We start from the raw sequence: 11740 nt of genomic DNA on the forward strand, positions 1-11740 counted from the left end.
AATTCGCAGGAAAGATATTTAATTGAATGGAAAAAATGGATTGATTATCTACAAAACAGATATCAGATTAAGAAATATCAGATTGCCTTTGAATAATTAGAAAGTTATTTTATGTAATGGGGAGGGGGTTGGGAGACGAAAAGCTTTGGATGTGGTTATTTGGATTGGAAGGGAAAATTTTATTCTATGTTTGGTTTATGTATAACTTTACCTTGTGATTGACCCGGGAAGCCGGGGGGTGGGGGAGGGAGGGGGGTGTTTTGTTTTTGTTTTTTGTTTTTTTGGGAGGGAGGGGGAAAAAAGGGGGGAAAATGTTTTTGTTTTTTTTATAAAACTCTTTCAATAAAAAAAAAAAAATATCTACGGTACTCTACTCAATTTCCACCCAAAATCAGTGGAAACTATTGTAATAATTATTTAGTGACTTCCAGGAACAGCAAAAATAGGACTTTAGGACTGCATACAGTTGGTGGATTGCCCACACCTGATTTAGAGTTATAATGCCTTTGAATATAAATATTTGTCTCAACATGGCCAACAACTATTAAAAGGCAACCTGTCCATGAATTTCTTTGTTTATTGCTTGTTTATTTCAAAGGCTTTTTAACTGATCACTAGCTATCACCTTTCTTCTTGTGATGAGTTCTGTAAAATAATCCAAGCCTATTCTTTTACTCTACCTTACCTTCTGCTTTTCTGATTTTTTTGATGCTCCTCTTTTGTCTCAGTTTTGCAGTGAAGACAAACACCTTGTGCATCTAACATGTCTCCATTCATGTCAACATCACACTTCTGACATTGTTTGAGACAGGTTTCCTTTCTGTTTTCAGACATTCTAAATGTTAACTTGGTCAGCTCAGCTCTTGGATTTACTGCAGTGAATGGGAATGTGGAAAATTTATATCAAGTTAAAAATAACAGTTATTTTGGTCAAAGCAGTTATATAGGTAGGATCCAGAATATATTATAGTTCAGCATGCTTAAGTCCACTTGCTAAACCATTGTATAGACAACCAAATCATAGGACTTTGAAATCTATCTTCATTTTTTTCTCCACAGAACACAACTAAAAATAATTACTCATCTAAAGAAATAGTCATAGATGCTCTGTTCCTGGGAGTGAATAAAATAGTTGTGACTTTACTACAGGGGTGAAATCTACTTACCTTCCTTACCGGTTCATAAGTGCACGCGCTGCGCAGAAGGTAAAAAATACTTCCCACTTAAAACCAGGAAGTAATGACACTCGGGTGGATGGGCAGAGCTTTGCTCCACCATCGCTACTGGATCGCTGAACTACCGGCCATGATCGCTACCAGATTGCGCGATCCGGTCCGGTTGGGGAGCACTTCACCCCTGCTTTACTACTATATTTACCATAGCAGGAACCCAGTTAATAATGTATTCTTGAATTACCCACATTTTTGTGCCACTGTAACAATGATAAGACAGTTTTTATATCACTTTAACAGTAACTGGGTGATGCTAAAAGACTCTTTAAGACACTCCTTAGAAATAAACTTTTTCTTCTGCTCTGCCCTCAAAAATTTAAGTCATTGTTTTAAACACCCTTTTTCAAAAGCATATTTAAAATTGTCTTGTGTGGAGTTAGGTCTCTTTCTCTGTGTATGTGTGAGTTTTTCTATACCAGCTTGCCTTTTTTATTAAAATAAGCCATTTTCTTTTACTAGTCATCTATCTGATAAATAAAAGACAATCATTTAGGAGAGCATTAGTAATTCAAAACAAATTGCAGCAATAAAATGTATTAAACGGCAGGACACATGCAATGCATCCCACTTTATTATCCATAGGGGCTTAAGACAAGATCCTCTCCCAACTGTAGATTTAATTCATGAACTCAAAATGAGTTTAAACCTCAAGAATTATTGCAGCAACTCACATCAAGATAATTTTTTCTGAGATTCTCCTGCAGTAAAAATAGGGATCAAACAAGTACACAAAAAGCAGTGTTTTCCCAGATTGCTGCTGTTAGCAAACGCAGCAACGGTGACACAGATCTGAAAGATAAATGAAAAACGGACATTTTATTCTAAAATTCTCCTGGCTATTTTCTCTAGCAGGGCATGTTATTCTTACAGCCTCTGCTTTGTAGTGCACCTTGTCAACGTGTGCCATCTGTTCCTGGCTTATTTTCTACCCTTACCTGGTGTGGTGACCTGACTACTGTAGGATCTGATGTCAGTCTGAGGCCCTGCTCTTTCCAGAGCCCCCCCTATACAATAAAGGTAGCGCCATGGCAACCAAAGGCTTATTTCCAAAGGAGGAAAGCCAGCCAGGCTCAAGTTAGGCCTTGTGCTGGCTTCAGGGCAAAACCGCTTTCCTCATCCACCTAGCCCCATTGATCTCACTTCAGACATAGAGAGTGGAAGACTTGCACCTGTTTCTCTGTATAGCATCCCATTCAAATGCCCTGGCAGTTAGGCTCCAACAACTCCAATGGTCAGGGCCACCTGAAGTTCACACATGATGACTCTTGAAGCTCTGGAGGTCGGATCATTCGCAATTTTAACTTTGTAAAACGCAGGACTTGGGTATTGCCTTGGGTTTTACGGGTGCCAAAACAGCAATGCTGTATGAATAAGGAAGAGCTCTTCTCAGATTGTGCAGTCTCCCAATATGTTTCAGTTTGGCTTGATTCATTTTTTTCTTTTGACCAATGATTCATAACTGGACAACAATCTCATTAGAACAAGAGGGTTACACACATTGCACAAAAGGGGACCTTAACAAACACTAAAAAAAAGTTGCACACTAGCTATTTCTAATTTAAACTTATTTAGAAGTAACTTTCTTCTCTTCGTTAGGCTAAACATACCAAGTTCCTTTAGCCATTCATATATGATTTAGCCTCCAGACTCCTTACTTAGCCTCCACACTCACACATTTGTAGCGTTCGAAAAGAATATCTGAGTTGTATTGTGGTTAGATTTCAACTATACACTATTCTTCCCAAAAGGAAATGTGTCACCTAAAAGATAGTAAGAGGAAACAGATTTGCATATCATTTGCATATGCTTATTTGCATATACATCTCAGAAATATCAGCCTGACCCATAGATTTGCAGACTTCTACTGAAGTCTACAGTCTAATGGAAGAACATATATAGTATTTTGTACGCAGACAATTCTCATTGAAATCCCTGAAATGTAGTTTAAAAAGTTCTCAGCCGGCACCAATTATCTAAATATGAGACAGCTTATACTACTAGGAAACATTGCCATTCATAACTGACCTACTCCTGCTGCTTGAAGTAACTCATGATAGGACCTCCCAAGCTTAGTACTTCGCTTAACTACTTTCTCTAAGGTGGCTTGGAACCTTGTCATTTCACCCTTAAAATTGGCACCATTCAGGCTAAATTTCATCCAAGGCTTTTGACCCTTTACCCCCACTCCCACTCCCCTTTAAAACCAAAAATGGCCCCAACATGTTGCCTCTGCACAATACTGTGATATCATGATGTCATCAACTAAAACTAGAACATCAGATGTCATCTCTGGCTCCTAGGAGAAGGACAACATAAAATGCTCACCTCTAAACTAGAATGAATCAGGTCACATTCTCTCTTGCATCTCAGGATTGACATTTCTGTCTCAGGCGAATGTTGTTGTTCACTTTCATGACATTATCCTGGTTTTAGAAACTGCATTATTGAAGCCTGGCAGATTTTGGACCTCTCTACTAAGATCCCTGTGATTCCCTTCAAAGAGATCTAGAACAGTCTCACATGAAATTCCCAAACTAAACAAAAAGGTTCCATCTTGTAAATAAGGGAATGAATCGCTTCTCCCCTCTCCTTGACCTGTGAGAAAATGAGTTTCACTTTGTCTGTAGGAAACCAAAAAGTAGGAAACTCCCTTCACTTCACAGTTCTCCAGCTCCAGAAATAAAACAGCACCCATGAGGGTATCACTATGGAAAGAGATTTTGCCAAATGGCAACACGGAGATTTTTATTCTCTGAAGACATGATTATTTTTATTCCTTTATCTTCTTGATTAAATATATATATATAAGCCAGCAGTCTTTCTCTTAGTTGCCATTGAAAGAACTGAACAATTCCAGTTTTGGAATACATTGTTAGAAACCTGATAAAAAAATTTAAAGACATATTTATGGGGCAAGAATGCAAAAAATACATACAATCTAGCTAGGTTATATTCAGGTAATTTACTGCAGTCTTGACATCACATGGTAGATTATTCATAAAGCAAAGAATGAAGGCTGTTAATTGTCTATGTACAAAACTTGCAGAATGTGGATTCTGTTATAATGTACACAGAGGAAAATTGCCCTTAAACAATAAGATGGTCAACCCCTTGAAATAAAATTAATTTTATTTCTATACAGTGCAGCCCATAAATGTCTAGTATCAACACTGCAAAGTTATAAGAAATTCTTTGAGCAAAGGGAAAAAGAATATAGTAAGCGAGATGGGCATCATATAAATTTTATAAATTAATAAATAAAATAAGCATGATAAAAATTCCTAAGGCATTTATTTCTTAGCAAGTTCTTCATCTCGATTTTTTAAACCAACCTCTGTGACTCCAAATGCTAAAATAACATGAGATTTGAATCAGAAGTGATCTTCAATAGAAAGTTTCAAATTCTAAACAATTAATGAATCACAATTAATTGGTAGCTATGCAGTTATTAAATTCTAGATTGTACAGGATTTCTTAATTTATTTTCTGAGCTTCTTGGACATGAATGGAACTGAAATAATTTTTCTATTTTTGAACTAGCACTGTCAATGTGACCTAAAGTAAACATTTTTTCAACGTAGTTTAGACTTTGCCAGACTGATCAAATGTGTTCATTTCCCAAAGTTCCCAGTCCACAAGGTTTAGCCATATTTGGCAAAGATTATGGAACTTCTGCAGCATGATGGATGAACTCAATTACAGAATTGATGGGATGTACCTTTTGATGGCACATCATCCATCCATCAGTGAGGCTTCTAATATGACACATTTGGAAGGACACTGATTGGGATAGGCTGTGTTGGTGTGACAAATGAAGGAACTCCAGTGAACTTCAGCTCTTTCCAGGTTCATGCTGTGTATCACAACTGATCCCTATCCACATTTTCTTTTCCTGTGTACCTTTTGCAACAGAGAAAAGTAGCAGTTAACACCCTTTTCACATTTGAATAACTATATTTTAAAACATGTGAGATTTTGTTACATATGATTAATATAAATATTATGCACTGGACTGAGTTTTGTTGCACATTACAAAAATCCAGTCATTTTTTTATCATCTGTATTAAAAACACCAGAATCAAGGAATATCAGAATACGTTTTGTCTTAGAGTGCATACACTTTTCTTCTGCCTTGAATTATTTCTGGTGGTCAGGTACTTATCTTTGTGCGTCCGATAAAGTATGCATGTGCATGTGCATATTTATGTGTATGTCTCTCATATGGGATTGTCACCCTTTTCAGTTTCTTTACAAATCCTGACTTCTACTTCTGCACTTATTTATAAATAAAATATATTTAGATTCAAGAGAAAGCAAGAAATTAAAGAGGATTGAAAAGGAAACTATACTCCAGGATAGAAGAGGAATCAAAAGATCTTGGGAAAAAATGGGCAGACTTCATTAACACATATAAAATACCCTAATTATAAATGGTTCCAGATATCCAGCAAGAGAGTAAAGCGTTTTGTATCCCACTGATGAAAAACCTGAATTCATAGTCACCAGATAACCTATTGCCATTCAGATGCCTTGGGCTACAAGGCCTACCAGACACAGTTGCAGTGTTTGGAGATGATGACAGCTATAATCCAACACATCTGAGTAAAGCTAGGGTATAGGAAGCTTCTCTATGATGATGTCTAGAGAAGTTTCTGTCTTCTGTGGCTATAATAAGTTTTCTCTGGGATAAAGTTGACAGATTTATCTCAGCCTTAGTTCCCAATCTGTACAAGGGGCTGTTATGTAGATAATGGCCTTTTAATTCTTAAAGTTTAGGACTGTATGTCTATTGAGTTCAAAATAACTCACAATAAATTTAGCAGATTTTCCATCAGATTAGTCATGACTAGTTTCAGGCTATAAGGCCTGTTAAATTCAATAACCCAGGAGACATACTCCTTGGAGCCTTTTAGTAAATGCACCATCATGCAAAATTCACAATGATAGTGTTTAGCCTATGCCCTACAAGTAATTAATAATTTTCTATAACCCAGAAACCAAATATTAGATTTTATAAATATACATATATTCATTGACCTACAGTATATCAAACCTAAACATTAACCTTAGGCAAGATTGGACCTAAGCAATACTTAGATGGAAAACAATCAATAAATGCCAGACCTGAAGACTAGAATGGGAATATAAAGAACATTGAGAAGAAGACAATAGTAAACTATTTCCATATTGGTGCAAAATATATATATTGATAAAGATGCCACAAATCATTCTGTAAAAGAATACAAGTTTGGTATAAATTGTAATTGAAGGTTGTAAGAATTATTATCCAAGTTACACCAATGATGTCAGTCCGGATGTTTTAAAGTGCAGCTACTAAGCAAATGCTGTATGAGGTACTGTTTGTTCCAGAAAGGATATCCTTTCATATGGCAAACCAAGTTGAATCACTAGTTAGCAAAAAAACTGATGCAACAATGTGAATAAACCCAGTAATAATCTCATTCACTTTATTTGTTTTATTTAATTAATCAATGTTCCGGCCATCTCACCATTAAGGTGACTCAGGGAGGCTTACAAATGATAAAAAAATAAATATAGAAACAATTACAATTAAAAATGCTACTTAAGAACTAAGACCAAGAAGATGGATGGCATGGGGTTGAAGTCATGTCAACCATGATAAGGAAGTCCAGCAAGGAATGCTCCAATCAGCACCAAGCCAACAGGCAAAAACAAGTTTTTAGACCCCTCTAGAAGGCCAGGAAAGTGGGAACAGGTCTCATCTCCAAAAGGAGAATGTTCTACAAGGTGGAACAAGCTCTATTCCTCAATCACACTAGCTGAAATTCCTTAGCAGATGATTAGCAGACGGATCTACAGTAAGTCCCTTCTGCTGGAGTGACTGGGGCAGACTAATTCCATTGGAGCGAGATAGTTCCTCAGATACCCTGGATCCATGACATAAAGGGCTTTAAAGATAATGATCATTTTGAATTGGACCCGGAAGCAAACTGGTAACCAATGCCTTTAAAGGTGCTCATTTCATTGTGAAGAATAGATTTATGATATAAACTGATTTAATAGAAATGACCTCGCTTTTGAGGATTTATGGAAGGCCCTTATCTCCTGCAGAGAACTACAGTTCCCAGAATCTTTGAGGAACAGACATGACTCTCTTCCTGTGTTTTGGAGTCATTTATCATGAGAGCATGCTCAAAAGATGCTAAAGAATATTCATTGTGGAATATTCTGTGATTAAATGCCATTTGTTCCAATATATTCTAATATGTACATTTATTTGTAAGGACTTTTCTTAAGATGTCTTGAGATGTGAATTGTAGTGAAAACTTGGAAAAGTATAGATTTCAGTATGCCTTGCATTTACAAGTTCAAAATTAATCTATTCATATAAAATTTGGAATGGAACAAATTTCTCACCCATCCATATAATTTTGAAAATGCATGCAGTAAAACTGAAAAAAAAAAACCTGCCAAAGACATATCTTATTACCTCACAGGGCTGTTGTTGAGGATAAATACAGTAGGTAGCAAAAGTATTAGGTATATTCACTTCCTTGAATTACAGTATATTTAAAAAGGACAGCTGAAACGCTTATATACGGAAAGCATAAAACTAATTGGGGTTTGTGTTTTAGATTTTACTCTAATTCCTTTATTTATCTTGATACAAATATTCCCTTTTTAGCTCTAACCTGCTAAATTTTAGCATATCCCAATTTTACACAAATTAAACAAGTTCTAAATAATCTAGCATTCCTCTGCGAGTTAGAGGTAAGATAATTTGATTACATAAATTTAAATCCGAGTTTTATTTATATTTTAAAAGTTCTTCCTATTTTTATTCCTTTATATAATTGTAAGTGAATTTATATGCTGTTAAGTAACATTTTTTTGACAGGAACATCCTTTGAGAGTTTCACTATATAAATTGCATATTGGGAAAGATAGATTTAATTTTCCACAAATGCAGTTCTATTATTATGTGTTTATTTTAGCTTTGGTCAGCTGGAGCTTCAGGAAAAAAAAACCTGAAAGTGACTGTTTGACTGCACTGAAATCTTGGAAACCTTCCTTGATTACCTTCCTTAATTAGGGATCTGTTTGAATATCTGATTTAATGCTGCATGTTATATATGAAAACTATTAGGTTGCAAAACAAAGTAAAACTTTACATTATGGAATTATATTATGGAATTAATTAAAAATATCACATATTTTAAGGACTATGGGTAGTCGACAATTTATGACCGTAATAGAACCTGCTCATCACAGCTGTAAGTCATGATGGTCTTAAAATGGGTCAGTCATATGATCAACTCAATTTTATGCCCTTTTTTGCAAACCTTTCGTAAGTCTTTGCCACAGTTTTTAAGTGAAACTATGGATCATTATGGGTGAGGTTTTGCTAAAAACCAAAAATAAATGCCAGCTTTCAGTAAAACTGTTGTAAAATGCAGTCATATGACTATGGGTTGCTGGCAACAATCTAAATGATGCCTGACTACCAAGTGCCTGAAATTCGATCATGTGATGGGGAGGGGGTGTTACTCTGACCGCTAGAACTTCAAATTTGGATGATAAGTACCCCCTACCCAGGTAGGTCCACTGTAACTGACTGGACATAAAAACACGGGTTGATTATTCAACTTGGACTAATTCAGTTCTGTCAATAATTTTTAAAACATTTCTTAAACTTAATATCAAGTTTAATTTACTTGGAGTACTTTTTGGCAGTTTATTCAATTTAAGCATTTGTTATTTGGACATGAGGCCATTGCTCCTTCTGAAATTCCAGACTTGTTAAAATTTTTGGAAAAACCTGTTGCAGCTCTAAAACCAGTAGGTTACTACATAAGAAACAGATGAAATTTATAGTAATTATTTATATTATTTGGGAGATAATGAGATTGATGGCTCTGTGATTTGAAATTACGAAAACTTACTTTAAGAATTTATTTTCATCTTAAAAAGTGAAGAGTAAAAATTTTTTGTTTTGCACATATTGATCACTTCAGAAAATATAGAATAATAGATGGTTGCAACTGCTGCTCAAGAATTCAAGAATTAACTTGTTTTAATGATGCATTATTTTGAGTTGAAATTTTCAGAATTAACATTAAATATAACTTTAGGCCATAACTGCATTTTTTTGGGAAATGTTTTTCTTAGATAAACCTTTCTAATATATGAGAACTGTGGACATTTTGAGGAAAGTAAAGATGAATGATTATGCAATATAAATCTGCATTAAATGTTAAGCAATAGATTGCTGTTAAAGTAGACTGAACAGTATGTTGCATCTTGCCATTGAACTGGGAAAAAAATGGTTTTTGAGCATAGACATTCACACCCAGATAGAATGATGCCAAAATGATATCTCCACCCATCTGTATTTCTTTCATGATATCTCACATACAACTATTGCATTATGATACAGGTTGCATTATGATGTATATTTTGCCATTTGCCCTTATGCTTTTCAGTAATTTGGTCAATGCTTTTATGGTGTGTGTATAATTATAGTCTAATTATAGTTATATATTAGAGAAACTGCTTCACTAAAAAAGACAGCAGAAAACAGCACAATTTAGGACAAATTATCTTTCAGTTAAAGACAAGTTTAAGATAAAATGGATGTCTGCCTAGGCTTGTTTGTTTTTTTATAATGATTCTAATCCCTTGCAGTTCCATCTTTTTATCATTTAATAACATTTGGCCTGGATTATTCAAGTTAGTTACCTTTAAAAAAAAAAAAGGACCATCTTACTGCAGCTACACTTTGCTGTACGGAACCACATTCTGAATGCAGAATATTTTAAATTCACTCCCTAAAAAAATAAGTTGGAAATCTTTCATACACAGGCTGAGAATAATATTTGCCTATGTTCTTGGATGAATGCTGCCAATTTAGAACTGACAATAGCTGACTACAGAGGAATCAATGATATATGTGTGAGACAAGTTCGTAGTATACATGAGTTTGTTACAGAGTGCTTTGTCAATTTATCATTTCTTATTTTCCATTTCTCCTATTTTGGCCATTAAACTGTGTTTGATCATATAATCAGTATTTTAAAACTCAAATGTTTGTTATCAAACATTAGCAAATATATCCCAAATTATTATTTCATTGACACCTTCAATGCTTTATTATAATTATAAGGATAAACAACACAAAATCTTGGGTTTATGTAATAAATTGTTAATTAGGAAAAGAGTTTAAACGTACATATTAATATTAATTGATTACATATCAATACAATAAATGAATCAAACAATCATTAGTGACATCATTGAGATAACAATTAATAGCATCTCTTTTTCCAGTTCCTTCATCAGCAGAATGGAATAATCTTTAGAGCCAAGCAGTTGTGTACAGATCACTACAATGCGATATATCACTGCTATTTCCAAAAAAGACAAATTTTCTAATAACTTCAATCTGCTTCATTTTCCCCAAGAAATGCTTCTTATATTTATTTCAGATTTGTTCCTATATGATTTCTAGTAGGAAGCACAAACTTCTCTGTAATTAAAATTTATGTTAGAGAGAGGCCGGCATAAATATTAGAGAAAAAGTACAACAATAAATTTGAAACAAATATCCTGAGGACTTGCTATCATCAGTCCAATATGCCACTATTAGAATTCGGCTGTCCTTTCAGTATAATTCCCTTAACTCTGTGAGGTAAAACTCTTTTCTACAGCTGTTATCAAGCATAGTTTAGCATGCTGCACAACTTTACTCACAGAAATGGCTTCAGCAGCTCTCAGGCCAACAAGTTAAAGTCTCTTAAAATTCAAGGATCAGATACAGTTCAGTCCCGCATGTGTGCTTGGGATGGCAAATAGCCAGAGTTCCTAGAGTATTCTTGCTTTAGACTTGCTGCTTCTGTTTCTAAACGCAGATTGATGAAGCTGCCCTTTCTAGAGCTTAGGAGGCGTTTCCTTACTCCTTTGTCAGTAAGTCTTGTTTGTTGTAATCTAATGCTCAGTCTGGGTGATGTCAAAGAGCTTCTTGCTTGCTTCCATCTCACTGTACACAGGAGGGATCTATTTCCTCTGCTTTGTTTAGCTGCATTGTAACCTCATCTCCCAACAGCTGTGTGCACTGAAACATCCTTCCTCCAATTTTCTCTTTAATTCTACAGGGCTTCCGACTTATGAACCCACCAAATTTTTAGGTGCAGACCCACTTCTGTGCAGGAATGTCCTTCTTTGGGTCAAATGCATGTGAATTATGACTCAACAGAAGTCACTAGAATGTCGTTTAGATGTTGGAAAATTTAATTATCCATTTCCACATGGAGATATATTATCCCAACGGCTACATGCAACTTCATTGTGTAACTGCTACTTAAACTGTTGACGTAAAAATGTAATCAGCCTGATGTTACATGAAAAAGTATTCAGACCAAATGTTTACTACAGGCCAGTCTTTTAACAGAAATTTGAGAGTACCTTTTACTCCTTAACTTATATTTCTTGAGATGTAGGTGCTGAATAAACATGGAATAGTCTGCCTA

At 35.1% G+C, this 11740-nt stretch overlaps 1 long non-coding RNA gene across 1 annotated transcript; it reads right to left on the bottom strand.

Annotated features, from left to right (window-relative positions):
• Nucleotides 1-398: 398 nt before the first annotated feature.
• Nucleotides 399-11255, bottom strand: LOC131193895 (uncharacterized). The gene is made up of 3 exons (XR_009154054.1): nucleotides 10965-11255; nucleotides 1904-2021; nucleotides 399-872 (listed from the first exon to the last, which is right to left on the bottom strand). It is a non-coding gene; the product is annotated as an uncharacterized LOC131193895 (long non-coding RNA).
• Nucleotides 11256-11740: the final 485 nt, after the last annotated feature.

The sequence above is a fragment of the Ahaetulla prasina genome, chromosome 3, assembly GCF_028640845.1.
Source record: "Ahaetulla prasina isolate Xishuangbanna chromosome 3, ASM2864084v1, whole genome shotgun sequence".
NCBI classification, from domain to species: domain Eukaryota; kingdom Metazoa; phylum Chordata; class Lepidosauria; order Squamata; family Colubridae; genus Ahaetulla; species Ahaetulla prasina.